At 58.5% G+C, this 27,877-nt stretch overlaps 1 protein-coding gene across 4 annotated transcripts in view; it reads left to right on the top strand.

Annotated features, from left to right (window-relative positions):
• The window catches only part of SEPTIN9 (septin 9), a 165,698-nt gene that overhangs the window by 103,798 nt on the left and 34,023 nt on the right, over positions 1-27,877 (top strand). Inside the window, exon 1 of one of the 4 annotated variants that reach the window (XM_032617451.1) lies at positions 21,800-22,042. The exons of the other annotated variants lie outside the window; for them this stretch is intronic. The gene's annotated coding sequence lies outside the window, so the exon portion shown is untranslated. Of the gene's footprint in view, positions 1-21,799; positions 22,043-27,877 lie in introns of those variants that run through there. 4 annotated transcript variants of the gene reach the window in all.

Here is a 27,877-nt window from a genome sequence, read left to right as displayed (position 1 = left end):
GGCATTGTCATAACTCAGCAGACAGCCTTGAGCATCGACGGCTGGCACAAGTAGGAGGCAGAGAGAGAAGTACCTGTGAGTCAGAGTCCCCAGGGACGCTGAGCTCCCGGCTGAGCAAAGGCTGGAGGTGGGAACGACACCCGTGGGTGCAGCTCAGTGTGGAGTGGGCCTGTCTGCTCAGGCCACTGGAGCCCTGTCAGATGAGGGGCGGCCCTGAAACCACCAACCAACTAAGGCGCCTCAGGAAGGATGAGGGGGGTGTTTCTGAGGGACTAATCTAGCGCAGGTGGACAGTGGAACAGAAGGGAAGGGACGGGAGCGGGCCCTGAAGCCTGCCCAGCCTGAGGCTCTGGGAGGCTGAGTGAGGGTAGAACCATGGGAACCGAGAGGGCAGGCTGAGTTCTGGAAGCCCCCAGAGGAAGAAATGGCTGGGGTGGGCGTCCTACTCCTTACGGGGGATATACCGCCTCACCTCCCCCGGCCAGCCCGGCTCTAGCTCTTGGGGAAGCTGGGTGAATGCGTTTGAAGTGCAGGGCTGGCTGCAGTCCCTGGGTCGTGGCTGCCCGAAGCACTGTGTTAAGAAGGATTCTGAGGCCAGGAGGAAAACCTTCTCTCTGGTTTGGCAACGTCTGCCTTGGGTGAGGGAGAGACCACGGGCGGCCCTGAGTGATCCCATTTGCAGAATTTGAGGAGACCAGGCGGGCGAGGGGTGGGGAGAGGGGGCCCTGGACAGCACCCAGGGCCTTGTCCTCCCAGGCCCTACCTCGGTTACTGTTTGGAGCTCTGCTTGACATTTCAGAGTCCCGATCAGCTCGGCTTGGTTTAATCAGCGTCCCACCCCAGGCTCGTCTGCCTTTTTGGTTTGATCCATTTATCCTAGTCGCTGTCATCCCTACCCCACACCTGCCATGTGTCCAGCCTTTCCAGGGTGCCAGCCACTGGACTCATTGCTCTCCATGCATCTCCTGTAGCCCTCATAGCATCTCAGGAGGCACAGAGAGGCTGAGCTGCTGGCCCATAGTTGCACCGCAGGCACCAGGATTCAAGCAGGACCTCTGACCTCAGGGCCTTTGCAGGGCCCCAGGGGGATATTGGTGAGGAAGTGTGAGGTATGAGAACTGGCCCCACCTCTGAGCACCAGGAGGCCCAGCTGATGCAGTGACTGCAGTGGGCTGGTCCACTGACAAACAGGAGTGTGGGCTCTGGGCTCCGTGCACCCACGTGCAGCCCGGGTGACCTTGGGTGCCTTCCAGAACCTTTTAGCTTCCTTATCTAGGAAAAGGGGAACTAACCGTCTCTACCCCGCACGGTGGGTAGGGGCAGCATACGTGGGGTTCAGGAAAGCTGCGTGCCCTCAATGAAGCAGTCTGGTGTTGCTGTGTCCTCATTTTCAAGATGCAGCCCTGAGAGGTTAGTGCACTGACCCTGGTCACACAGCAAGAGCCTGGGCTGCGGACAGCAGTGCTGGAAGGGAGAATGCTGGAAGCATGGGGGCGGGGGTGGGATGTCAGTGGAGGGAGGGAGTGCTTCCCAGTAGTTCGCGAATATTTAATAAGCGCCTACTTTGGCCGGCGCCTGGTGGGCTCAGACGGAGGGAGGCTGGAGCCGGGCCTGAGTTCAGATTCTGGTTCTACTGACTCTTCCAGGCTGGTTGTTTACTCCGAGTTCATCTCATCGTTTGTAGATGGGGGGGGACACATGTGGGGATTTAATGGGATAATGTAAGAGGTGGCCGTGGCGCAGCCCTGGGCATACAGTCAGCGTATGATAAATGCTAAGCGTTGCTACCATTGACGGCATCGGCCACGGGCGCGTCCCGGCAGGCCTCCCGCTCCGTGAGCCTGCTTCCCAGGGCTCAGCGTGTGGGTTGGTGGCTGTTAGCTGTGTGCACCCGCGGCCTGACCGGGCCAGTGGGCACATGGGGGAGGCTCGCTGTCTCTGCCGCTGCCGCCAGCACTCACGGACCGTGCCTGGGCTGCCCACTGGCTCCTGCAGCTGCCTGGCGGAGCGTTGGGCTGGCACCGGCATGGGCTGTGTGTGGAAGTTGCCGGACGCCTGGGCTGCCGTGGCTCCGTTGCTGGAGGAGCTGCGGGATGATAGCATCTTTGGGGCAGTGGCAGAGAATCCGAGGGGACCTCAGAAAAGGCCATGGCACCTTGATGTGGATGGGCTGCTCTGGGCTTCGGGCACCCAGGTGATGTCTGTCCTCTTGGGGGGGCCAGGAAGGCCGGAAGCTGCGTTTCAGTTTTCTGTGATCAGAAAAGGGTGGCTTCTTAGGAGATATGTTTGGGGACAGTCTCCTTCCTGGAGGAGGAAGGGTTTGGGGAATAAAAGGCTGGAGACAGGGGCTGTTGAGGGGTGGAGCTGACGAGGGAGGCTCGGCAGGGTTTGGTTGGCGTTCTAAGCAGTGAGGGCGGAAGCCATGCAGAGATCCTGAGAGCTGATGGGACTCAGGTCCAGAGGGGAGGGGTGTGCAGCGGCCACACGGCGGGCGGGGGCAGATCGGGGGCAGGCTTCTGGGAGCCGCTCTGGGCTGCCGTTTCGGGCTTCGCCTCCAGGGTCGTGGGCGGTCTTGGTGCGCCGGCTGCTCGTGGAGCCAGGACCCCTCACCTGTGAGCTGGGCTTCGTCCCGTGACGTGAGCACCGTTCGGTCCCCCGTTGTTCAGGAGGAGTGAGGCTGCGACATCACGGGGCCCACCCAGGGCTGTCGCTGTGCCTTACTGTCCCCGCGCAGGGCGAATCAACGGAGGGTCTGAATGTGCCGGCTGCGGCTGCCTTCCCACTGAGGCTCGTAGCTCGTGCGTGCCTGGCAGGAGCCTGGCCCATCAGGGTGGTCCGGGCCGGCCTGGAGCCGTGAGGGTCTCTAGGACAGTGGACGAGAGCTCTCCTTGCCTGCTTTCTCTCCTGCTGCAGAACTGTGACCACCCCTGTCCCATCCCCCCACCACTCACCGCTGTCAAATCCTTTCCCGGCACAGCCCGGGGACCGGCTTGAGCGTGGGCGCTTCTGGGCTCTGTCGATGCCCCACATCCTCTTCCGCGGCAACAGCAGACCCTGGGATCCTGCTCTGGAGGGCTTGGCCGTGGGGTGCACTGCCCGGGCGGAGCCGGGCTTTCTCACCCGGGAAGTCGGTGTACCATCCCAGGCAGCCTCATTTCGTGGCGAGAGAGAGGGGTACAGTGACTTTTTTGGAGACAGGAGCTGGTCCAGGTACGAAGCTGCCCTCCCAGTGCCCCCAGCTCCACTCCCTCCCCCGGTGGTGCCACTGTCCCCCCAGCTGTGGTCTCACAGGGCACTCCACCTCCAGCTTCCTCTCTGAGCCTCGGCTGGTCAGTAGGGGGCAGTGGAGGCCTCAAGTCCTCCTAGAGGACTGGGCATAGTGGAGTTTTTACAGATCTGTCCATGCAAAGTCTCTCGCATCACACCCACAGTGTCTTCCCTCCCTGCTAACATTTCTCCCGGGGTTGTCATGCCGGGTGGAGTGGGGGGGGGGGGGGCGCCCACCAGGCTGTGGGCAAAGCAGAGCTGTGTTGACACAAACTCCGGTTGAACCCATATCCTCCCTGCAACCCAGCGGAAGTAACCTCATGGCAGGGCCGGCAGAGCCAGGACCCAGCTCTGCACATGGAGGAGGGTCCAGGCCCCTCGGAGCCCCCCGGGGAAGACCCAGCCCAGTGCCTGGCTGACAGATCCTTGGAATGTTCCATCCACTTGTCTAGGTGATGCAGTGGGCAGGTGTTAGCACTTCCGAGAAGCTAAGAAGCGTCTATCTTCCCGGTTGAAAAACAATTTTGTTGCGATTTTAAAAATTATGCCTTCTTACGACAAAAATAATTTACTTAGAAAGCCATAAATAAGACAATCAGTTATAACTGCATTCTACGGAAATAAGCACTGCTCACGTTTGGGGGTTTTCTTCCAGTCTTTTCCCTACACATATACTTAATACAAATGATTTTTTTTTTTTTTTTTTAAAGAACAAAAGTGGGATCTGACACTTCTCCCTGCCACTGACAAGACTGCCCCTCACTGGGAGATTTTCCTCACTCTTGGCCCAAGCCTTGCCTCATAAAGGGATGGGGATAAATTGCCCTAGGAGGGTACGGGCAGTTGAAGAACCATCTCGTGGCTGGTGGGACTTGGAAACAGGCTGAGGAGTTCTGGCGGAGGGTGGACCCCAGCCCAGGGCGGTGGGCAGGGAGGGGATGCTTGGATGCTTTCACTTTTTATTCCAGGGGGTTATCTGGAATAAAATAGGGGTGTGAGTGAGAGTGTGACCAGTGTCTGGGCCACGACCTTTCCTGGCAGCATGACCTTGGCCAGCATACTTTGTTTCCCTCTGTAAAATGGGCGAATAGAGACGCCCGCCCAAGAGACGGTGTGAGAAACAGCCTTGCTCATACACGCAAAGGACTTAGGGCGGGCCTGGCATCACCACCGCCATTGTGGTAAATGGTACTTCCACTGTGTTCTGTCTGTATCCCTGTTTCTCTCCTCCGTGGTCAGGCTCTCATTCGTTGGTTCATTCATTCATTCACCTGCTGAGCCCTCCTCTGTGTCAGGCCTGGAGCTGAGGATGACACCCTACTCCCTGACCCCGGGGTTTCTGAATGAGAATGTGATGATCTTGAAGACTGGCCCACCAGGCTGCCCCACTGCCCCCTCCTCAAGGGGGACACTGGAAAGCTAGCAGGGAAGGGGGCCAGCTCTGGAGGGAGCCAGCTCTATCCCTTCTTGCTGTGTGACCTGGGGCAAGTCGCTTAGCTCCTTTGTGCCCGTTTGGAAATCTGTTAAAGGAGGAGAGCCATAGCGAGGCTCGAATGGGGCTGCCCTGAGGACCTAAGGGGGCTGCGTGTGAGGCTCTGGGAACAGGGCCTGCACTTAGTGAGCACTCACTCGGTGTTAGCCTTGGTCGTAGTTGCTGTTCTGAGAATATTCTTGGATCTCCGGACACTGACAACTGTGGATGGAATGCTGTTTCTGGAAGCCATCAAGGGGGGCACTCGGCGGCTGCAGGAACAGTTACTGACTTGGGAGCCACGGCCCAGAGCACAGTCACTGTTCTCGAGAGGGAGGCTGGCTCCCCTGGAGTCCCTCCTCCCAGAAACTTCTGTCCTCCTCTGCTTGAGCAGGGGGCAGTGGGGGCTGGTGGCGGTGTGCCTGGACGGCCCTTTGCAGGAGGCTGGTCATCTCCTGCTCTGATGGCCAGGGCCTTTCCTCCCTCGCTGCTCTGGCCTGCTGTGCGCTCAGCTGCTATGACAGGAGGCTTTGGCTTCGAGTAATAGAAACCCCAACTCAGAATGGCCTGAGCTCCAAGGAGAATTTGCTGCTGCACAAAATGAGAAGTCCGGAGCCTGGGCAGCCCAAGAATGCTATGGAGGACCCTGCGTTCGGCCATCCTTGGCTGCGGCTTTGTTCCCGGCTGGTCCCCACGGTCACAGACGCTGCATCATTTGCCAACACGCCGCATTCAGAGGAACTCGAGCCCCCTTCCTGTGGGCCTCGTCCGCAAGCCGGGAAACCTTTCCGCCAAGCCCCCGGGCACCCTCCCTTAGCCCCCGGGCACAGGCTGAGCCCCAACCTGATGGCTTCTGCCCCGAAGCACGCAGTGTTTCCGGGCAGCTCAACGAGGAGAGTGAACCCCTGAACCAAATTAGGGTCGGCCGGGCAGAGCGGGGCCGGAGGAGGGAGGGACCGCGTGTCCTCTGTGGCCACTGTCCCTCGGCAGAGGGAGCAAGGAGGGACAAGGCCCTTTGACTAGCTGGGGTCCGAGTAGAGACGGTGCCATCACGACCGGTCCTTCCTGACCAGGCGTGTACAGCCACCACAAGCGGATGAGCCAGGCCCCATCTGCCACCCCAGGCTGAAACGGGGGCCGGCCGGCCACGCCGGAAGCAGCAGCTGCGGCTCACGGCACCAACCGGCTGGCGTTCTGGGGCGAGAGGGTTGGCTCGGGCTGGAGCCTGACCTCTGAGCGGAATCCAGCTGTCCCAGCGACAGGCTGTAGCTAATGAAATGCTGGGACAGATTGGCAGACGAAGGGGGCGGGCTGCCCCTCTGCACCCCCTTCCCTGCGGGGTGGGCACCCCGCTCTTTCCGGCCCCCCGCCTGCCCTCCCTGGGCCCTTCGTGTGCCTGTCGGCTTCCTTCCCTGCCCCGCTCCTGCTCCCTGCACAAGCGTATGGTACCGATTAGGGCCTTCCGCACCCCTGCTCCGTGGACGGCCAGAGCGAAGCTCGTGTGGTGCCTCCCCGACCAGCGGGGTGGGGCTTCCCCAGCGCACAGCCCTCATCTTCTGGGCTTAAAAACCAGACTGTGCGTGTGTGCCCGCGCGCGCGTGTGCGTGCGTGTGGGGCAGGAGAAACACTAAGCTGCAGCCCATCTGCGTGTGTTTCTCACTTTTCCCGCTTGTTTAAGGGCCTTTGGCTTGGTGTCTGCAGGCCGAGCCGCCCGTGCTCGCTGGGAGAGGCAGGCCCCTTCCCCCTTGATCCGGGCTGTTCCTCTTTGGCCTGCTTTCTATAGGAGCTTCCCTAGAACAGGGCCACGCAGCGTGGTGGCAGGACCAGCGCGGGCTCCGGGCTCCAGCCCGTTAGCCGTGTGCCCGGGGCTCCCCCACACTTCCCCTGCCTGGGCCCATATTCACTGTGTCCTCCCGGCAGGGCTGCTGGGAGCACCGCTGGAGGGAGGGGCAGAGGGGACAGGGAACATGCAGCATAGAGGGAGCGGTGTGGCGGGCAGGGGTGGCAGGGCCCCATCGGCCCGCGGGGAGACCCTCCACGGCCGCGGGCATCTCCGTGCCGCCCTGGCTTACTGTGGCAGCCTCAAGTCCGAGGCATCCATGTGTCTCCCGCGCCAACCTCCCATCACACACACACATGAAGTAAAGACTCGTTGGGAGGAGGGAGTGTAAGGCGTGGGTTTGATGAGGGCGAGGAGGGATGGTTTGATCTATTTGATCTAGACCTGGCGGGCTTGGGGCCTCTGTGACGGCTAATGCAGGAGGGTGGCGGGTCACTGGGAACCACGGCTGGGCTCCAGCTGTGGCCGCCGTCAGCAGAGGGCCTAGAGGACAGGAGGGCAGCAGAGGACCAGGGATGCTCCGCCTCCATTCTCCAGGCCATTCTCCACCAAGGCCGGACAGGATCCCTGATGCCCGGGACAGCAGTGGTCAGTAACCAGGGCGGCCTGTGGAACCTGCACGGTCGCAGGGCTCTTTACCTGGAGTAAGTACAGTACCTCATTTAATCCTCTTATCGGCCCTGTGAAGTCCATTCTGTCATTATTCCCATTTCACAGATGGGGAACCCAGGGCACAGACAGGTTAAACAACATGCCCAAGGCCACACAGCTGGTGGGTGTGACAGAGGAGGGTTGGAATTCAGCAAGCCTGACTCCAGAGGCCCTAAACCTCCTCAGACCTCTGGTTTCACTCCCTCTTGTCTCTGAGGCTCAGAGAGGGGGCTGGTGACATGGCCAGGGTCACACGGCGGGTTAGTGGCAGAGGTGGAGTCACGTCTCCCAGGCCCTGATGCTGCAGCCTTTCTTGAGCCGGTGCCTCTTTGGATGGCCCACCCATCCTTGGGGTGGGGCCAGAGGTGCCAGCAGTGGCTGGTCTGCACAGCCCAGTCTCCCACACGTCGTTCCAGAAGGACATTAATACCGGATCGATGGGGCAGCTGGGGGGAGACGGACGCCTTCGCGCTAATGAACTGTTACAGTTCTGCGGTGCCTTTGCGTCTCACGGCTCTTCACCTCTTGCATTTGCTGTTTGTGGGCCTGAGAGCAGCACACGTTTGCAGGCAGCTCCGTGGGTGTCTGAGCTCTGCCTTTGTGTAATCGGTGAGGCGCCAACCTCTTGGGGCTTCCTTTCTTCCACCTGCAGAATCCGCGCCCTGCCTACCTTGTGCAGGGCAAGAGCAGAAAAGCCCTTTCCCGACAGAGCGTGTGTCCTCTTAGCCCTGACCGCGTGCGCTTTCGTGCCTGGGGCGTCGGGGAAGGGTGGCGGCCTCTGCCGTCCACGCTTCCACCGGCCCTGGCTGCCTTCCTGCCCCGCTGGCCTCTATGGGGAGGATGCCCGCAGGAAGTGAAAGAGTTAACAATGGATCCCTCTCCAGCTTTCCCAGGAAAAGGGCAGGAACCGCGAGGCCGCCTCTTCAGAGGAAGGGGTGGGCGGGGGATGCGAGGAGAGCTAGCTCCTCGGCTCAGGCACCTCCAGCCACCCTGCATATTCAGTTCCACCGACTTCTGCAGACCAGCTGTTCAGAGCGAACCCAGAAGGCGGAGGGAGGGTTTCCAATAAGCAAAGAGGAATGAATGTGGGATTCATTACTGGAATTTGGCAACGCAGAGAGCCTCGCTTTCTCCCCTGAGATAGGATGGGGGCAGGGTCCTGCAGGAGTCGGAGGCCCTGGGTGCGAGCCAGGGGGTGGGGGTGGGGGGTGAGGCCAGAGTCCCTTCCCTTCCCCCACAACTGAGCTCCGGGGCCCCTGCTTCCCTTTGCTGCGGCTCGCCCTTCCCCTGAGAACCGCAGGCTGGAATCACGTGCCTGCTTTCCTCCACTTCCCTCCTGCCCCTGCGGAAGAGAATGGCCTGGCCCCTTTGGCCCCTGCCACCTACCGCCTCCTGTTTGGCAGAACTGGCCTTTCTCCGTGGAGGCTGGGGCGGGCGTGGGCAAAAGCCACTTCCCGGCAGCCAGGCCAGGTCCTGGGAGGAACTGCAGGCAGCCGATGCCCCTGCAGGGAGGGCTGACTGTCCTGGTGTTGGGAGGACACCAGGGGAAAGGCCAGGGGGCCACTACGTGGGGGGAGGGGGGTGCCACTGGGCTCTGGAAGCTTTGTCTTCCAGACCAAAGCTGGAAGGGACTGGTGAGCTGTTCCCTGTCCTCTGGATGCAGGAGGCAATTCATGGGATTCACCTGGCCCCGATCCCGCAGTTTATGGAGGAGGAAATGAGAGGCCCAGAGAGGCAGAGTGACTTCCCCAAGGCCACACAGCCCAGCACCCCTCTCTCTCTCTCTCTCTCTCTCTATGCCTCCCCGTGTGGCAGCTACTGTGATGCTGTGGTTTGGGGCCTCTCGGCCTGTCCAGCGTGGACGCCTGATGCAGAAGTGGTTGGAAAGTAAGACGCGTGGGAGAGAAGTGAGGCGTGTGGTTTGGGCTGTCAGGAACCAGTGGCCTGGTTCCCGGGAGCAGAGCACTGACGCCTCGCCCACATCCTGCACCCCACACCCCCGGGACCTCTCTGCCACAAAGCCGGAGTGACCTGGGCTCGGGGATTCCAAATTCATCTCGCTGGACATGAGGCTGTCTTACTGTGACCAGTTATCTCCGGTGCTGGAAGGGGGCTCTCTGTGCTCGAGAGGGTGAGGTGGGAGGAGCTTGGCATCCAGGGAGCCAGCGAGGGAGGCGGACTGCACTAGCTTCCAGTGGTTCTGGTGAGGGAGGAGACTGCGGACAAGCCAGCTGCCACCATCGCTGTGGCCGTGGCCTGTCACCCTCTGGGGCGGCCAAGCACCATGCTGGGAGAGCCCAGGTGAACCCCAGCATTGTCCTGGAAGAATCATTGGTCACAAGCTGAGGATGGAATTTCTGGGGAGGACCTTCTGCAGCCCCCGGCCCCTCTTAGGTACATTATCCCATTTTACAGATGTGCATAACTGGGTCGCTCAGCTACTAAGTGGTGGGGCCAGGATTTGAACACAAGCAGGCAGCCTTCTGGGCATCCTCCCCTTCGTCTCCTTTCAGGACCTGGGTTAGTGGGGTCGGCAGAATGATGATTCCTAAAGATGCCCGTGTCCTAATCCCCAGAACGTGTGACAATGTCTGGTCACGAGGCAAAGGGGAATCAAGGCTGCTGCTCAGCTGGCCTTAAAATAGGGAGATTATCCAGGATAATCTAGAGAGATTATCCTAGCTAATCCACACAGACCCAGTGTAATCCCAAGGGTCCTTAGAAGTGGAGGGAGGAGGGAAGCGAGTCCGCATCAGTGATGGGGTGTGGGAGAGATTCCACTGGCCACGCCGGCCGTGAAGATGCTGGGAGGACCGGGAGCTAAGGAATGCAGCGGCCTCTAGGAGCTGGAACAGGCAGGGAAACGGATTCTTCCCTGGAGCCTCCAGAGGGAACCAGCGTTTGGTTTCAACTCAGTGAACCTGTGTTGGACTTCTGACGCCCAGATCTGTAAGACGAGGAACCTGTGTTGTCCTGAGTTACCACGCTGTGGTGACTTGTTACAGCAGCAGCAGGAAGCGAATACAGTTAGGAAGCAGTGATCCTCTTCTGGAAGGATTCAGGAGGAATTCCCTCTGTATCCTGAGCCCTGGCAGATTCTGGGCTCCCCTAGACGCTCCCAGCCCTGGAGTGCACGGGATGCTCCCCCAGGCAGGGCAGGAAAGAAGCCAGTTGTGAAACTGTTTCCCTTTTATACAGATGAAGGGCAAGGGTGTGGGCTTGTGCACCTGCCTCCTTTTTGTGGCCTTTTTCCCGCCCCCCAGACTTAGAATTCTTCAGCTGCAGGAGACCCCAGGGTTCATCTGCTTGATTTGCAAGTGAGGAAACTGAGGCCCAGAGAAGTGAGCCTGCGTGGCCAGGGCGTGCCTGGTGGTGGTGGAAGGTTAGCGGGTCCAGGGAGAAAAGCGGATTGGCCCGGGGGGGGGGGGGGGGGCAGTGCGGGCAGCTGGAGGAGCAGCTACTGCAGCATCTTCCAGGTGCCCCTGCCTTGGCAGCCTGGGAGCCCCAGGGACCAGAGGATGCCCAGGCTTGGAGGCCGTGGCCTGAGATAACACGTGGGAAAGTGTCAGGTGTCCTGCCTGGGGTGGCAGGCTTCCTCTGCAGGTGCCGCCCGATTGCAAGCCCCGCCTTTCCTCATCAGCACCCGTGGCCAGCAGCTTACAAGAGTTAGTCTCCTGTCTCTGGCCATGAAGTAGTCATTTTCTGAGCTGCTTAGGGCCCAGGTGAGCAAATCTCTGCCCCCTGAGGGTCAGGGCTGCTGTGATCATCCTTTCCTGGGGTCTGGAAAAACAGCCCAGATGACACTTAGCGATAGTTTTACAGCCTCATCACTTGCCCCTCTGCAGCTCACACCTCCCCTGGCTTCCTGAACGGCTTCCCTGAGGTTCCCCGAGGCTTTGCTGCCTGGCCTTTGCCTGCAGGTCCCTCAGCCTGGAAGGTCTGCTTTCCCACAGCGGTGGGGCCTCTTTTCGGATTCTCTAAGAACAGCCTTAGTGCAGCGTTCTCAGGCGCCAGTGGCCCTTGCTCATTGTTGCCAGATTCCTTGCTTTGTGTCTTCCCCCTGAGGCCAGGATCTGAGTGGGCAGGGCCTCTGTGAGGCTCAGCCCCATCCCCATACCTGACCTCGTGTGCGCGTGGGATGAAGGAATGAACAGTTAGGTCGTGAAATCATCCGATTCCCATTTCTAACTGGTACATCATGATAAAATATGTGTGGCATTTCACATTTGGAATATACTTTTGTGGGTGTGTGAAAGATTGAAGTGGTTTTATTGCGTGATTCATGAATCAGGCAGCATCCCCTTTAGCAACTAGTCGGGAGCTCCCTTGAGTGTACGTAAAAAAATATTTTTTTATTTTGAAATAATCTTAGACTCACCAGAAACTGCAAAAGTAATAGGAGAGAGTTCCTGTGTACCCTTTTCAGCTTCTCCCCTAATGACATATCACAGTACATATCAAAACCAGGAAGCTGACGGTGGTACAAGAATGTTAACTCAGCTACACACTGCTCACTTTTCACTGGTTTTACAGGCGCCCCCCCCCCCCTTTTCGGGTGTATGGTTCTTGGAAATTCTATCACATACATAGGTTCATGCAATCACCGCCACAATCAGGAGACAGAAATGTTCCATCACCAGTGAAAGTTTTGCCTGGTTCTGAACTTTATCTAAATGTTACCGTACAGTATATACTTTTTTTTTTTTTTTGCGGTACGCGGGCCTCTCACTGCTGTGGCCTCTCCCGTTGCGGAGCACAGGCTCCGGACGCGCAGGCTCCGCGGCCATGGCTCACGGGCCCAGCTGCTCCACGGCATGTGGGATCTTCCCGGACCGGGGCACGAACCCGCGTCCCCTGCATCGGCAGGCGGACTCTTAACCACTGCGCCACCAGGGAAACCCCAGTATACTTTTATTTTTGGCTTCTTTCACTGAATCTTATGTTTGCAGGATTTGTTCCTTTTTTTTAAATGTACTTTTAAAAGAGAAATTTCCCAGAAGATCTTTTGGATCCACCATTAAGGTTTTGAAAGTACAGTTACATGAAACTCATCGGTAATCCAAACTCTTCATGTCCATCAGTAGTCTCTGCTGATTCTTCTCTGCGCTTCTGCTGGGGAGCTGGCAGACACTGCGTTCCTGCAGGCTGTCTTCCCTGCTCCCACGCCTGTGGAGGTACCAAGAAGAGGCAGGGAAGCATCTTTGTGGAGCGTCTGCTTGGGTGCCAGGCTCAGCGCCAGTCTGTACCATCTGTACTGGGCTTAGATGGCTCAGTGCCGTCTCTTTCCTTTTCATCTTCCTTGAATTCTGGTGAGGGAAGAACCCCTTCCCCCTTTCGACAGATGTGAAAAATCACTCGCAAGAGATAAGGAAATTTACCTAAAGTCACTCAGCTGATAGGTGGTGGAGTCAGATTTGAACACCCATCCTTCTGACCTCTAAGCCTGGGTTTCCTGGATAAAATGGCAACTTGGGTGGCTTGGACTGCAGGCCCTGGAGTGCTCGTAAATGGGACTGCTGGCCCCTGGGCAGGGAGGGTCTGGCATAAGGGGATGCCCAGGTTTGTGGAGCCAGCTGGGAAGGGTCAGTGTCCCCTGTCTGAGTAAACAGCCAGAGGTCATGTGCCTGCTGTTTCACAGCCTTGAATTTCCTGAGCTGCCAGTTCTGGGAGGAGAGAAAGGAGAGGAAAGAGCTGGGCTGGGCTGGTTTGGGCCCAATTCCCAATTAAACAAGCTGCTTAGTTTCCCATGAGGGGCGGTTTTACCTGCCCCAGGGTCTTTGCTGAAGGGAAGAGGGGTTTCAGGCACCCCAGTTAAAAGTGGGTCTGGGGCTCACAAAACCTCATATCAACGCCCTAAGCAGCCGCAAAAGCCCTCAGCCCTCACGTCTGACACCCAGGCCTCCGCCCCGAGGGAAAAACAAGGCCTCTTCGGCTGGGGCATTTTCTGCCAGGTCATGAAAACGGGCCTGGAGTCGCCAGCTCCCCTTGGTTAGAAGCTTCATGTGGTTTTCAAAGCACTTTGACATGGTTAGTTCAAACCACCCTCCCCAGAACCCCACAAGGGAGGGCAGGAAGTTTGAGCCACCCTCCTCATGAGCAGCCAAGTAGCAGGTGGGTTCATTGCCCTGGGTCTCAGTTGGGTAAATAGAGGCTCAGGGAGGTGGCGCCTCGTCTCCGGGGCCACCTGGCCAGTTAGCCATGGGTAAGCTCAGGGCTTTGATTCCCCAGTGCCTGCGAAAATGGCTTGCATTTAAAAAACACAGGCACTGTCTCAGTGAACACCTGTCTAGCCTGAGAAGCAAACATTTGACAGTCCTGTTTCCTTCCTCTCACCAAACACGACCTGCATCCGTATTTATCTATTTATCGTTCCCATGTTTACTTTAGAACTTTTACTACGCACCTCTGTTTCTCTCAGTAATGTATGCCATTGTTTTACACGTTGCAAAATGACATAACCAGGAGCATGTTCCGTAAGTAGCCTTCTGAAGCTTACTCTATTTGTGAGTTGAGGTCATCTGCACCAGTGCCTGTAGTTCTGGCCTGTGCATTTTCTCTGCCAAATGGTAGTCAGCGGGCAGATACACTATAGCTTTCTGTGCTCCCCTTGATGGACATCTGGGTGGTTTTCATATTTTTTTGCCTTTATAAACCATGCTGCTCCGACCATTCTTGTGTCCCCTGGTAATTTAGGAATTTGGACTTAAAAATCTTATTCCAAGACCTGTGGCTGCCCCAGGTAAGCTACCACCCTCCCCCTCTTTGGGACTTATGTTCTCCACGCCCACCCCTCCCTAACCTGTGTGCAGAGAGGCTGGATTGGTCCGATGTCTGGCCTAGAGCAAGAGCAGAGAGCCGATGGGCTTTGAAGTCTAAACCAGGGTTTCCCAAACCGTGTTCTCTTCGGGCTCATTAATACGCATTAGAGAGGCAAGGGGGGTTTCCACAGTCCAATGAGTTTGGGAAATAGTTAGAGACTTTGAACTTTTAAAAAACTCACATTGTAGAATTTAGTTCAAAAATATATTGAAATGTATTTGTAAATATCCAAAAGAATGACTGTAGAGGGTAGCGATTGCCAAGTCTGTTTGACTGCGGAAACCTTTGGGGATGGGAGCATCCGGCAGAGCAGGCTGTCCTGCTTTAACAGACTTTGAGAAACGGGTCTAAAGTGCTGGCTGTGGGTGGGGAAGGTGCCAGTCTGCAGTGAAGAGGGTTTTTTTGGGTAAATGTTGGGGAAGGAAAACTTTTCCTCTACCCTCTTAGATCCAGTCTCTGGGGGTGTGCTGATTAAACTGACAAGAGCCACGTTACCAAGAGGAACGACAGACTTAAGCATGTACATAAGGGAGTCCACAGGAAACTGTGACTCGAAGGGGCGTTAGAATTTGGGGCTTATATACATACCTTCTTAGTAGGGGAAGGGGAGGGGGAGAAGAGCACTTACTGGAAAACAAAGGACTCTGGAAAGATAAATGGGCCCTTAGGAGGAGAGATGGGATATAGGGTAGTTTTGTGAGAGTATCTGGTAGGTGTGGTATGCAGACTTCTCTGCTGTGATAGAGTCAGTCTTCCCTGGGTTGCTCAGGGGAGGGGATTGATGACAATTGCATTCTTCTGGAAGGCTCTGCTTTTAGGCAGATAAGATTTAAGGAACTCGAATGCCTTCTCTCCCACATCGTATGCCGCGGTACTGTATCCTGGACCCCTTTCTGGGTGTCCTTCTCTTGTTCTCTTCCAGGTGCCGGCCAGGCAGTGGGCAGTGTGGAGACCCTTAATAAAAAGGCCAAGCCTTGTGCACTGAATTGGCCGGGGCGCCTCTGGCCCGGCCCCCGCCCCCGCCACTGCGGGAACTGTTGACCCTCCCACTCCCATCCCACTCACCGCCCCCCCTGCCCGTGTGTCTCTTGGGCACACCCAGCTCTAAAATGTTGTCAAGATCTCACCAAATCTCAGGGCTGTGTGTGTCTGTCAGTCCTAACGGTAGTTCTCAACCTAGGCTACTCATTGGAGTCCCTAAGAAATCTTTTCAAAATTACCAACCCCTAGATGAGTTAAATCAGAATCACTGGGGTGGGGTCTGGGCATCTGTATTTCCTAAAAGCTCCCCTTGGAATGGTAGTGTGCCACCAGGCTTGAGAACCTCTTTTCAGAGGCCAAGCAAATACCCTGCCCTTTCTGTTTGCTTATCCCCTACCCCCCGGTAGAACCTCAGTCCCCCGCTTCTAAATACTAAACCATGTATTGTTTGACTCAAAAATTTACCATCTTAGCTGCTAAAGCTTTTAGCCTTCACAGAAATAAGGACCTTTATTTTTAAAGGTCCTTATTTCTGTGAAGGGTAAGGAGGTCCAGAGTGTCACACGTAATGGCGGCCTGGAGCGCCCCCGCCTGGCGGTCCTCCCTCCTGACACCCTGGAGAAAGCCTTCAGGGTCAGACACCCGTGATGCGATAGATGTCCTTGGTTTCTGTTTGAAATCAGTGCAGGGTCTGATTGTTTTGTTGCTGGGTGTTCAGAATTCTGGAAGGAGGATGGGGTGGTGGGGTTGGAAATGTGCCGGGGGCTACAGCTCAGCTACAAAGTATCCTTCACACCAGCATAACAGAGTTGGCTGCCAACCAGAGTTAAGATATCATCAAATAATTTCTGACACATTGTTGATTTAATGATAGCTTTTCAAGAGGAAAAAGAAATGTGTATTAAAGGTGCCTGCGAGGGGAAGGTGCAGCCTGACAGTGGGGGTGGGAGAAGCACTTCTTACAAAGGAGGAAACGGGGCCTTCCTGCCGCTGAGTTCCACAAACATTTATGGGGCCACTACCTAGGAACCCAGGAGGAGGTAAGTCAGCCAGGCAAGTGCTCCGGGTCAAGATGTGGGGTGGGAAACACGAAAGGGGGCGGGGGTGGTCACATCTGATGGAGAAACATCCGGAGGGCTTCCTGGAAGTGGTGACTTCTAACAGGGGATTTTAGATGGGGTTTGGGAGACTACAGGGCCTGGATGAAGGGCATAGGGTCCTTAGAACACAGTATGTTTGGAGATGTGGCTGGCGGGAAGGTGGTCAGGGCCAGAGGCGGCGGCAGTCTGGGTGTCGTGGCTGAAGCTGGTGATGGAAGTAAGGCCGGCCTCTCCTCTCCTCCCATCTCAGAGGAGACCCCCATGTGCTGTCTAAACCCCTGCCTTGGGAGATGAGAGAGGAAGGTCGCCCGGAGAAGTGCCCTTCTAGGAGGGGTGCTTAGTGCACACCACGGGCTGCCTCTGAGGTCAGATGGGACGGAGGAACTGGAGGCTGGCCATGAGGATTGTTTCAAGAGGTCGGTTTTAATGGTGAAATGGGCAGAAGCCAGATAGCAAACGTTAAGAAGTGAGTGGGTGGTGGGAGGGTGGAAGCCGCGGTGTAGACCAACTGTTAAGAGGCTGGATTGTTCAGAGAGGAAGAAAGCAAGCCTACAGTGGAGGAGGGAGCTGGGCCAAAGGAAGGGGGCTGGCCTTATTTTTGAGATGAGGGGCAGCCTGAACGTTCTCCTAGGTCAAGTTGAGAAGGAACTGGAAAAAAGAAAGATGTCAACGCAATGTGACAGCCCCTGCAAGCATTGCTCTGCTGCAGAGAGAAGCTGTGCGGTAGGGCCCCTCGCTCCCCCATGCACGCCTGGGCCTTCGCTCTGGGGTTTTGGGGGTTACCCCCAGGGACGGTCGGGGCCAGCACCTCTCTGAGGTCTGCCTGCCTCTAGGCAGGGGGCTCCCCACCCCCCCACCCCTGGGGGCGTGTGGCTGAGTATGCTCCCTGCCCACTTCAGCCCCCAGGCCCACACTTCCAACCCGCCCAGCCCCTCCCCTGTCGCCCTGTCGGGGGGGAGCCCAGCGAGCTGCCCACAGAGGAGAGGGAGGGATCTTTTTCTTGGCGGTTGACAGGAAGCATCTGCTGCCTCCCATGGGGGCCTGCCCGGGGTGGGTGGGAAGAGAGTCGGCAGGTGGGCTGAGCTTCGTGCTCGGGCTTTGGGCTTGGCAGGAGGAACGTTCGGGACCTGGGAGCTGGGGTGGGGGGGGCGGTATGTGTGTGCATGTGTGTGTGCGTGAGTGTAAGTGTGCATGAGACAGGGAGGGAGGATGCTGTGTAACCACTTCCTCCCCCTCCGCTGCTGCTGCAGGCTAGAGCAACCGTCTCGGGCATCACATGAGCGCCCCTGTCCTGCAGGGCGGGTGACTCCCGCAGAGGCTGCTGTGCTCTTCACCCAGTTGGCCCAGCTGCAGGTGGGAGCCCCGACTACCCCTGTGTGGCTTCCAGAGTAGGATCCTGCTGCAGGACAGCTGATCAGTGCTGCCGCCCCCGGCGACCTTTCTGTTGGGGGTTCCCCAGGGGGGATGGTGGGCTCTGCTCATGGGCAGGTGGAAACGGCCCACAGCATCCTTGTCCGGGACACCATGGGACCCCCCCCCCCTCCACTGCACGTCAGCTGGTGCCCAGCGAGGGGAGCTTCCTTAGTTTTGTGGGGGTGAGTCCAACTCCCTCCCCCAAAACCTGACTTACACCCCATCGGGTCTGGGAAGGGTCCCGCTCATGGATGCATGGCCTGGAGCAAGTTCCCTCCAGCTCTGAGTGTTTGCTTCTTCATCCTAACGTATATATACGGGTCGAGTTCCAGACTGCAGGGCCGTATGAGTTTCCTGTGGCTGCTATAACAAATTACCACACGCTCAGTGGCTTAAAACAATAGGATTTATTCTCTGGCAGTCCTGGAGGTCAGAAGTCTGAAATCAGGGTCACTGGGCTAAGTCAAGGTGTCAGCAGGGCTGGTCCCATCTGGAGACGCCAGGGGAGAGTCTGTCCTCACTTCCTCCAGCTGCTGGTGGCTGCCGGCACTGCTTGGCTTGTGGCCACATCACTCCACTCTGCCTCCAGCATCAGCCGGTTATCTTCTCTATATTCTTGTTTTCCCTCTGTATCCCTCTCATAAGGACCCTCGTGATTATGTTTGGGGCCCACCCAGATAATCGGGGTAATTTCTGCATCTCACAATCCTTCGTCACCTCTGCAGCGTCCGTCCTGCCATGTAAGGTAACATTCACGGGTTCCAGGAAGAGGGGGCATGATTCAGCACCCCCCAGGGCTCCTGAATTGTCTCAGGGCCCTTCTGGTTTTAAGGTCTAAAACGGGAGAAGAAACTGGCTCAAGTGAAAAAAGGACACGTTAAATTCTCTTCTCTTTAATCTGCCGTGAACATATTCACATTGTTGTGCAACCATCACCACTACCGAGTTCCAGAACATTTTCATCACCTCAAAAGGAAACCCCATATCCACGAAGCAGTCACTCCCCAGCCGACGCCTGCCCCCACCTTGGCAACCACTGCTTTCTGTCTCTATAGATTGTTTTTGCGGTACGCGGGCCTCTCACTGCTGTGGCCTCTCCCGTTGCGGGCCACAGGCTCCGGACGCACAGGCTCAGCGGCCATGGCTCACGGGCCCAGCCACTCCGCGGCATGTGGGATCTTCCCGGACCGGGGCACGAACCCGTGTCCCCTGCATCGGCAGGCGGACTCTCAACCACTGCAGCACCAGGGAAGCCCTACAGATTGTTTTTTAATCACTGTAATTCTGTGTGACTTTGAAGTCAATAAAAAGAAGCATATTGAGGTACTTCGGGGAGGCCGGTGCCTAAATACCTGTGCATAGAGGAGCACAAGTTGCAGTAGCTCGGGTGTCTGGAAGGGTTCCTGGCTCCATGCTCCCGGGGAAGTTCCAACAGCCCAGCTCACTCGTGAGCCGCTGCTTTTGAGTCAGGGGTGCATCCTGGCCTGAGCACCTGTGAGCCAGGTAAGTGAGGGAACCCTGGAAAGGGCGGGGCGGGGGTTGGCAGTCGCAGGAACGGACATCTTTGGAACCGTCTGACGGATGCTTAGCACACATCTGGCAAAGTGATTGCTTAGGAGAAGCTCTGTTCTTTCTGATGGTCGAATCTGAGAGTAATGTCCCCATATGTTCCCAGAAAGGGGATGCTGTGATGTAGGGATCAGTGGCCTCAACAGTGTCTCACAGTAGATGCCTCTCTGTGTCCTGTACCACCTCCCGCGTGGCTGCATACACGGTGCTAAAAATGATGCAGATAAACGGCTCTCCAAGGATCTGGTGTCGTCTCAGGATGAAATTGAGGGTATTGAGAGCTGTACTGTCCAGGACATGTGGCTACTGACCACTTGAGATGTGACGAGTCCAAATCGAGAGGTGCTGTAAGTATAAAATGCACGCTAGATTTTGGTACGGAAAGAAAAAGGAATGTAAATATCTCAAAAGTTTTTATGTTGATTACATGTCGGGTTGATAATATTTTAGCTCTTTAGGTTAAGTAAAATGCTTTGAAATTAACGTCACCTGTTTCTTCTTACTTTTTTACTGTGGCTACTAGAACCTTTAAAATTATGTATGTGGCTGGCCCGTCTGTGGACGGCCTTCCATTTCCGCCAGAGGATTGGATGGGCAGCTGCGCAGGCGTCGGGTTGCTCTCTCTAGATGCCGTGTGTGTGCTGAGCGGCAGTGGGCTCTGAGCGGTTCCGGGGGGGCAGATGTGCTGTGTTGGAAAAGCCCCTGGACTGGGGGGCTTGCCAGGCGCAGGGATTCCCTCTCCTGTACTCTGGGGGCCGCTGTCAGTGACAAGTGAGGGGAAGGTACAAGAGGAGCTTGTCACATATACAAAGCACCCAGGCCGCCTCCTGGGCCAGAGATCTGGGGGTTGGGGGAGACGGTGGGCAGGGCGAGGGCTGGGCTTGGAGAGCAGCTGGTTGGTGCCCAGGAAGGGGTGGTGGGCCCTGGGAGTGGATTCTGGGGCCAGAGTGAGGCCAGAGATGAGGAGGCTCCAAGGGGAGCGCTAGGGGGCAAGGAGTCTGCCGGGGCTCTGTGTTAGTTAACCCTGACACCTGGCCTGGCCTCCTTTGTGCTGGTTCCTGGAGCTGCTTTTTAGGGCCCAGTGATGAGGGCCCAGCCAAGTGGGCAGGGGTGTCAGGAGGGGCTGGGCCTTCCCCACTCTCTGCCTAGGAAATCACCTCCTTGGAGGAAAGGGAATTGTATTTTTTGAGTGGCTGCCCTTCCTGTTTCTGGACACACATCTCACTTTAATTCTTGCATCTGGAGTTGATTACACCCATTTTACAGATGGGGAAGGTCCAGGCCAGCAGCTGTTGAGTAGTGGGCCAAAACTAGTTCGAGTGAAGGGGCCTCCATCTCGTTTTGACTCTGAGGCCTATGCCTCGGATCCACCACGGCCTCCCGCCCACCGAGGTGCCCACTGAGATGCGAAAGAGGGCTCCGGACATGCAGTCCCTCCCGCGGACACTCCCCCGGCTCTGGCCAAGTGCCTGGAGACCCATGGCAGCAGCTCTCCATGGCCACTCCGCATGGGGGTGTGGAAGGGTGTGGGACACAGCCCCCTGAAGCCTTTGTGACAAACCCCAAGACCTCGGAGGCCACCGGGGAGCAAGTTGGCTGTCAGGGGTGGGAGTGGCCGCTGCTGGGGAGAGCTGGCTGCTGAGGGACATGGTGGTGGACGTGGTCAGCCCGCCCATGTGACTGGGGGGGCGGGTGCCCTGGGGCCTTACCCACCCACCACGCAGGGGCATCTGGGAAGGAAAACCCTGGGTGTGGCCTGGCCCACGAGGGCCGGGCTGGAGGTCTTTATCCCGGAGGCAGGAGGATGGACTGGCTGGTGTCACTGGCCCTAAGACAGCCTTTCCAGGTGTCACTCAGGCTCTTGTGCACTTGAAATAACCACTCCCTGGCCCGGGAAGACCCCCACACCGGCCCCCAGCAGCTCTCTCCTCCTGTGGGAGTCGGCCTGAGCGTAGTCGGCCCCGCCTGTGCCTGGGAGTGACTCACTCCCTCGGGGTCAGAGGTCGTGACACAGGATGGATCTGGCAGATCCCAGTGTCCAGGCCCAACAGGGTCGATCCCAAGCTCCCTCCTCTGGGGACCACCCAGCCCATCCCCTGAGGGGCTCTCAGCACTTCCCAGGGGCTTGCAGGGAGGGGAGAGGGGAGGAGACTCCTTCACTCATTCCCAGGCCCTTAGGGGCTGGAGAGGCAGGAGCCGGATCGGAATCGGAGTTCCGAGGCTCCAGGAAGAAGAAAGAGCTCTGGGTGAGCTGGCCACCACCTCTGCCTCCCCAGCCCCTGCCCGCTCCTCTCTTCTCCCTCCCGGGGTCATTGCCACCTCCACACACACAGCAGGGCTGGCTGTGCTCCCACCCGCAGCTGCCAGGAAGCCTGGACCTCCTGGGGAGGGCGGCCTGTCATCCGAGCTGCTCGGGGTCAGGACCAGGTGGGGGGGTGCACCTGGCAAAGAGGGAGCGAGGGCGGGACGGCGGGGAGAGAGGGTGCTTGTGGGCAGCGTCAGATTCTTGGCATCGCCCTGAACGGACGGGCTGGGAAAGCAGGGCAGCCTGGCTGGCTGGCCAGGTGAGCCTCTTTCCTTTTCTCTCTTTCCCGGACTCCTTCCCCGGGGGCCATGTCACTCCCTTTGGGGGTGACTCAGGCTGGCTTGGGAACTGGGCTCCTTGGCATTTCCTAGGCACCCGGGGCGGGGGTGATTGCCGGGGGCGCCCCTTCTCTCCGCCTGCCCCCCCCCCCCCCCTCGGCAGCCCCTCGCCCTGCCCCCTCCGCAGGGAGGCCGTCGCGGTCCCTCCCTACCTCGGGCCCGCGCTCTGGGAGGCTCCTTGTTCCTCGGCCACAAAGCCTCTTTGATCCTCTGCTCGGCTCCGAGCCATGTGACCCGGTGGGCGGGCCGCGCTCTCAGGCGGCCAGCGCAGCCCGACTCAGCTGCTGGGTGAGTCCTCGCTCCCTTTGTTCCCTCCAGCCTCGCACCGCTTGCAGGGGCCCCTCAGGTGGTCCGGCTGCCCGGCAGCCCCCTCGAGGGCCGGGCGGGAGCAGCGCCCCCCCCGGGGGCCCCCGGGTCCAGCCCCCCGACCGGCGGGACAGCCCCCGGGCCCCAGGAGCGGGACGGTGGGATCTCGGTCTTCACTCGGGGCCCAGATTTTCGGGCGCGCAGCAGAAGAGAAGGGCTTTGTGTGCCACAGCCGTGTCTCTGTAAATATTTGGCCAGCTACCCGAGTGGTTAAGTCCTTCTCGGCCAGGAGTTTCTTGGAGCCCATTTCCCTTTCGCAAGGAGCTTCCCTGACTTCCAGGAGGGCTGGGAAGATCTGCGGATTGGCCACCGCTGCCTCTTAAAATCGTCCCGTCCAGATGGTCAGCCGTTAGGGGTAGGCGGCTCCGAGGACCTGCTGGAGATTAGTTTCAACAGATGCTAGAAATGCCGGAATCAGAGATCTTGCGGCCGGCATTGCGATCTGGGGAGTTTCTGCCATAGCGTGTCTGGATTCCTGGGAGGTGTTTGGGATGTGGGCGATGTTCCTGGGAGCGGGCCGGGGGGCGGTGGAGGGGTGGCGGTGCGGGGGGCTGGAATGCGAGTGCTTTGCTGGAGGATGGAGCGAGGGCGTCCACCACGTCGTCACGCCGTGCTGAGGAGCAGGGGTGAGGAAGCGGCTTCTCGGGGACATGCCTTCCGAGGGGCTTTCCGGCCCGGCCAAGAAGTTGGGAGAACCCCCAGACTCAAATCCCACAGCCAGCCCGGCACGTCACCCTAGGCACCAAAGCTGGAGGGCCGAGGTGCTTCACAGGCAGTGCCATCTGCTCTGAAACTTCATCCCAAATGTCCCCTGGGTGTTGACTCAGCTTCCAGGCTGCTGCCCTTCGTCCTTGTCTCCCTCCTCTTCTTCTGCTGTGAAATCTGCTGGCATTTTTGTCCGAGGTTTGGGGAAGCATCTCTGCCCACCAAAGAGACGTTTGAAATTCCTTTCCTGGAGAAAAGTGTGCTGCCCGGCAGAGGTCCATACAGCGGGTTTCTGGTCCATACAGCGGGTTTCTGGCCCGTGGGGACAGCACCCTCGTTGGGATTCAGTTTGGATCCCGCATGGAAAAACCTGTTGGGAAGGAGGGAGAAAAAGGCCCCGTGTCCTCATAATTGTGTGTGCTTTCCCCGCCCTTCATTCATTGTTGTTTTGCCTTGAAACTAGGGCCTCCATGGGTGTTTACACAAATGTCATTTCTCTTTGGCAACCTGGGGGCTCCTTTTCAGGAAATAGAAAGAACAAGTTTGTTTAACCATCTGGGGGTGGGGAGCCAGCATCCACATGACGCCCCTTTGGAAAGGGGGGATTCCCACCTCTCTCCCCTTGGGTCCCTTCTGGGTGAAGACATGGCTGGGGAAGGGGGCCACTTCTGTGGCTGACCTCTCTTTACGCCCGTCTCGGGGGACCTGCGTTGGTCGCTGACCCTCGTCCACCCCTCCTGGGCGTCCCTGCTGCCCCCATCATTTCCGGGTTGTGGCACCTGCGGTACTGTTGGGTCTACTGGTTTGTGTCTGCATTTCCGCCAGACTCCGCACCTCGTGGCCGGCACTGTGATCGGGATGCTGTCCGGTTCAGCTGGCGCGTGGGGAGGATCAGGGCCCCGGGCATTCTGAGATGGAGGAGACACAGCCCTGTTCTGATGGGAAGGGGGAAGTCAAAAGGCAGAACACAGCCAGTGCTGTCATTGGGTCCCACCAACCCCAAGCCTTGTGGGGCCCGTGGGGTCACCCCCTGAGTGCCGGGCCCACTGCCCCAGGCCTCCAGGACGGGGTTCACAAGGGCTTTCACCCCAGAAGCCCTGAACCCGTTAGGGTAACCAGGGTCCCTAGGGCGCCTTGCCTCCCCACCCCCTCCCTGATCCCCCGGGCCACCGTGCCCGCCCCACTTCCTGTTGTGTCACCACCAGCCTGAGCTGCTCTGGTCAGATAGGGCAGCTTCGCAGGAAAGAGGTTTCCTAGGGGCTGAGATGCATTCGGCAGAAGGAGAGACCCCCACCAGCCTGGAGCAGTGCCAGCTTCCTACGGTGTCAAAGGTCTCTAGGCTGTTTTAGGAAGCCTGTCACCCCCTGCACGGTTCACTCTTGGGCTGGCTTTCCCATACCGCCAGCGGCTCTGGGCTCCCTCACTTTCCCGTTGACCAGGTGTGTAGGAAGGAGGACTTTATTTTAGCATGTGAGGGTGAGGACAGACGCTTGCTGGCCACCCCAAGTCCCTGGCCAGGGTCCTCTGCAGTGGCCTTCTACACCTGCTGTTCCCACCCATCCCTCTCTTCAGCCCTCCTCTCCCCAGCCTTGGTTTAGACCACTGATACCCCTGGGCTTTCAGAAAGTTGCGGGGTTGGATGTGGCCTGGTGCTGAGATCCCGGTGGCCCAGCTCCCCACAGGAGGGGAGTCTCGGGGAAGATGACTCCAGCAGAACTCATAGCCCTTGGCCGGGACTCTTCCCAGACTTCTGCCTTCCAGCACCGGGCTTTGATTTGTTCACTGCGTGCCAGCCTGGCTCCTGGGACAGGTAGGGACCTGTTCTCAGAAGCTCAGTGGAGCCTTCTGACGCCTTCCCAGGAGCGCTCCTGAGGTGGCAGCCGGGCACAGCCAGCTCCGAGGGCGAGCTTGCTGGGTGAGCAGCCTGGGGGCCCAGCGACGGTGCAGGTCTAATCACAGCCGGGAGGGCGCCTTGCCCCACCTGGCGAGCCCTCCAGCTGCCCACCTCCCAGCAGGCTCACCAGGAACCCTGTTTGGGGCTGGCAGAGGTGGCGGGTGGAACATCTCACCCTGGGCGTGGGTGGATGGGTGGGGTTCAAGCCTCTCACTCTCTTCTCTTTTTATCTGTGTCCTGTGGAGAAGGGCTGAATCCCGAGAGGCCCACGGAGCTTTGATTCCAACTCTGCAGGGGCCTGTGTGGCCACTTGTCCTCATCTGGACTCACCGGTCCACCTTCAGAGCAGAGTTAATAATCAGCTCGTGGGAGCAGCTTCACCCCACCCACCCTTCTGGGGTGCGGGGCTGGGCCTTGGTTTGGAGGGAGGCCGTTCCAGCTTAAATACGATTTTTAAACCCTTTAATCTGGGTTTCGTAGGCGGATCATAGCAGAAACACCAAATCTCTTGTCGCTCTCCTGAAGCTGGGAGTGGGGTGAAAGGTCAGCTCCTGAGCACCCAGGCCGCCCTCGGAAGCTCCAGGTTGGGGTTCAGTCACCGACGCTGACCCCCACAGGGAAGGAGGTCCACCAGCCGCCGGGGTGCCCCGCCCTCTGTTCCTTTGCGCCTGGTGTGCAGCACCCCCTTCTGGGGCCATGTCCCCCAGAGGGGATGCCAGCCCCTGTCCTGCTCTGTGAGTGCCAGGCACTGAGTGCCCAGTGAGGCAGTCACTCCCATGGCATTGGAAGAGCGCCCTTGCTGGTGTCCCTGGTGGAATGTGCCCGTACCTCCTCCAGCCTCCCAGATCCTTATCGCTTATCTTATCTCCCAGGCCTGTCACCAGGCCTGTCACCGGGCTCTGACAGCAGATAAGGTTTTCCTTTCCTGGGAGCAGGAAAGTGAGTTTCCCTCCTGCGTGGAGGACATCCCACACCAGGTGGGGACGTCCGCGTCCTGTCCGTGTGTCTTTCCCTGGACTGTGCACTTGGGTTGTGTTTTCTTGGTCTTTGTGGCGGCCTGGACGCCCCAGGTGCTTGCTCGGTTGCTGTCGGAATAGATGCACGCACCGCGTGGTTGCAGCGTTTCATCTTTTGTCCAGATACTCTTGTGGTTTCTGTGAGACAAGCTCGAGAGGGCCTTATAAGAACAGACATTTGTTTTGCTCTCTTCATACAAGCTCTCCTTGGAGGCTTTTTTTTTTTTTAAAGATAAAGGACCAAAGAGCAGCATTTCCTCCATGATTTGAATACATTCTCCTGGGGCAGGGGACTGGACCAGATGACCCCAGGCTTGCCCCCATGCTCTGGTGCTGGGGGAGCCATAGGGGAGTGAGGACAGGATCCCAGTCTTCTGTTCCTTGTCTGCCAGGGACAGAGGAAGAGCCGCCCGTTGCTGGGGGTCAGTTGTGGGCCCCGGAGACAAACGGCCACTGGATAGTGGCCCCGTTGAGTCAGAGGGAGAATCGTTGTTGACTGTAGCTTGGGGGTCGGTGGGGGCCAAGGGTGGGCAGGGGGTGCAGAGGGCGGAGCGGGTGTCACAGACCCCATGGGGGAGCAGGTGGGCAATGCACCACCTATTGGCTTCACTCATCTGCCCCCGGCCCTGCGGTGACGGAGGGCACGGAGCAGAGGCACTGCGGCCACTTTGCAAACCGCACGCTCTGCTGATGTCACTCTGGTCACCCCAGTGGCTTTGCAGTCAGCCTGCCAGGCCCCAAACCCCACAACCAGCGCTGTCTGGCCAGGTGCCCGGGGCCCCCAGTCTTAATGTCGAGGAGTTTCATTGAAGCGACCTTTGTCACCAACTGCTGGAGCTGCCTCCCTCCCTCCCTCCCCACGTGACGGAGGTAGGGACCAAGGCCGAGGCGAACGGTAGGTCGGGACGTGTCCACGACAAAATGTCATCCTCCCAGACTTTTCCTCGTGGGAAAAAGAACACGTTTTACGAGGCTTTTGTTTGCCCTTGGTTTAAGTGTAGCTGTTTTAAAAAGTGGGAAAACAGAAGGATCTCCACTGTGTCACCTGCTGCCTGGGAGGTGCTGAGGGCAGGTGGGAAGGGGCCTTTCCGTCGTCTCTGGCCGCTTGCCGTCCACCCCGCCTCCACGGCCACCCTCTGGGGCTGGAGTGCTAGTGAGGAGCGCGGTTGGGGCAGAGGAGGGGACCCGGGGAGTGTGGGGCTGCATGTCCAGGTGGCAGCGGGGGGAGGGCCGATGTGGTGGCTTCTGCTCACCTCCGGCAGGGCCACCCCGGCACGGCACCCGCTCAGCAGATGCCCGCCTCCTGCTTGCCTGACACAAAGTGCCTTTTCCATCTTTCCAAAGTCTTGCCTGTCTCCCCAGCCTCCTCCAGGGCTCGCTGTGAAACTGGATGGCCTGGTCCCGTCTCCCCGAGGCTCCTGGGACCCCCCTCCACCATGCGCCAGCAGCCACCTCTGTCCCCATTCACTCCTTCACTCCCTCGTGCGTTCATCCACCAGTGCTTTTGGGGGCACCTGCTCAACAGTCCTGAGCGGAAGAGGTGCCACTGTGCTTGGGCGCCAGGTCCCCCGTGGGCCACGGAGGGAAGGACAGGAGACCTCTGTGTGCACCTCAGTTTCTGCATTCAGCCTGCTGCCAGTTCGTCGGGTTGTGGGGAGACGTGAGCTGGGGATGGGGGGGGGTTGGTCCTCCGGTTTTGTGGGGTGGGTGGAGGGGAGGTAAACCCCCCTCCGTGGGTGCCCCCTGAGCTGGCTCCTCGTGGGGCCCTCCGACGACGGCTGGGGAGTAAAGAGCTGATTCACACCACGGGGCACCCAGAGACCCGAGTGCGAAAGTTATAATTAAAGTTGCTTTTGAGCAACGCAGAGGCCTGTCTCCCTCTGCGGCCTGTGCTAACAACCCTGTAAAAGTGGGACTGAACTGAATTCTCTCTAGTTGTGGCTTGTTTGGCATCCTTAGGGTTTGGGAAGGGGAGGGAGAGGACTTGGGCTTCCAGCAGATTTGGGGTGGGTTCTACCAAGAGGGCCCAGGAAATCCGGCAGCGGCCCCCCCAGCAGCTCTGGCTCCCCCCATCATTTCCTCCGGGCCTGCGCTGAAGGTGCTGACCAGACTCAGCCCCTGACCGGTCGGGCCGGGCCGCAG

Source organism: Phocoena sinus, chromosome 20 (genome assembly GCF_008692025.1).
Source record: "Phocoena sinus isolate mPhoSin1 chromosome 20, mPhoSin1.pri, whole genome shotgun sequence".
Lineage (NCBI taxonomy): Eukaryota > Metazoa > Chordata > Mammalia > Artiodactyla > Phocoenidae > Phocoena > Phocoena sinus.
Note: the sequence above shows the minus strand (reverse complement) of the source record. Positions and strands in the feature narration are given on the sequence as shown.